This window comes from Theobroma umbraticum, unplaced genomic scaffold (genome assembly GCF_002168275.2).
Source record: "Theobroma umbraticum cultivar Fairchild unplaced genomic scaffold, ASM216827v3 scaffold_115.0, whole genome shotgun sequence".
NCBI classification, from domain to species: Eukaryota; Viridiplantae; Streptophyta; class Magnoliopsida; order Malvales; family Malvaceae; genus Theobroma; species Theobroma umbraticum.
This window is the reverse complement of record NW_018397284.1, coordinates 352,131-353,756: the sequence shown is the minus strand read 5'-3', so window position 1 is coordinate 353,756 and position 1,626 is coordinate 352,131.

The following is a 1,626-nucleotide window of genomic DNA, read 5'->3' as shown; positions in this document are numbered from 1 at the left end:
GTTCGACTAGCTATTGTAAACTCAGTTGTTGAAGTCTGCAGTTTACTTATGATAAATACTTGGTATAGGATTTGAAGACTTCTGCCTTCTGTGTGTGTGTGTTTTTTATTTTTTTGGCTAATATTGATGTTCGGACTATGTATAATTTGTTAGCAACGATGTGATTTCAATTTGCCATCTCCTCTCTCTGTGAATAGGTAAAATACTCTGTTTAAGAGGATAGTCCATTTTTCTTACTATCTACTTTTGCCCTAACTGCACTTTCTACCCCTGGGGATGGCATTGATCTCAGGCACCTTGGTACACTTCATCGAGTACTGGGAATTGGTCTAACTCTCATTGTTTGACAATAAGGCTGACCACTTCAAATGGTATCTAGTACCTTTTTTGAACATCCAAATGCTTAGCTCTTTAGCAAAGCACTCCATGAGCTAACAAATTCCCCCATTCTTATCCTTGAGAAATGGATTTGGTAGGGGACGCCGTTGAGCAGTAAAGCTAAGAGAACCTTGTCGCATGGTAAGATGAAATTGAGGATTGCTATGCAAGCATGCAATAGTCTGCTTGGTCGTAGATACCATCCGAGGGTTGCCATCCAATGACCATTTGGCATGGATGGCGATGGTGATGAAGATGATAAACTCGGAATAAGATCACCCAGATGCCTTCCCATTAGTATCTCCAGTGTTAGCCTGCCGAAACTCGGTCACTTTGAATGTGTAAGCCAACACTGCAAAGAGAAGTAGAATTATGCAGCCCTTTTCGGATACAATAACAAAGATCAGAAGCTAAATCAGCATCATGAAAATTATATGGTTTTGGTGTTGAATAATTACGAAACTAGAGCTGCGCACCCGAAAGTAAAAGAAATTTTGATGGAAAAAATAGTCAAATGTGACAATTAAATTAGGTAAAAGATGAAATAAATTACTTATTTGATTATTTATTTTTTTGAGAATTTTTATTTTGGTCGTGGAATTTTAAAATCTCGTTTTAGTTTCTAATGTTCGTAAAAGTGTATGTTTAGCTTATTTAGTTATCGAAAATTAATTTTAGTTTTTTTACTTCAATTGATTTTGGTCACACGAATAAAATATCACATGACAGATGAATCGATATGGATATATTACCTGATTAAGATTAATTGATATTAAAAAACTAATATTAAGACGATCTTTAAAAATTAATGACTGAGTTGAGTGATTAAAACATTAACTTTTATAACTGATTTATTTAAAAATTAGGGATCAAATAGATAATTTTCCTTTAAAAATAAATAATTTAAATAAAAAATACCTAAACATAGAGAGTTGGACAATAAGACAATCCAACAATGGACAAAAGAAAGAGATGACTTCGTGTCATCTTTCAACAGGAAATTAAGTTTACAGGAAGCTTATTGAGCAACCAAATTAATCCAAGGCAGCCAACGAAATTGATCGTTCTAGTGTCAATCTGTGGCTCCAAATAAAATGCTAATTCCTAACTAATTAGACCAATTGATATTCAAAATAAAAATGTAAATTGGGAAGCAAATAGGTATATCTAATGTTACTATATATCCTCAACATCCAATTATTAGCATCTCAGCCTACCAAACAATTCTCCCAACTCTATCGTTGAGAA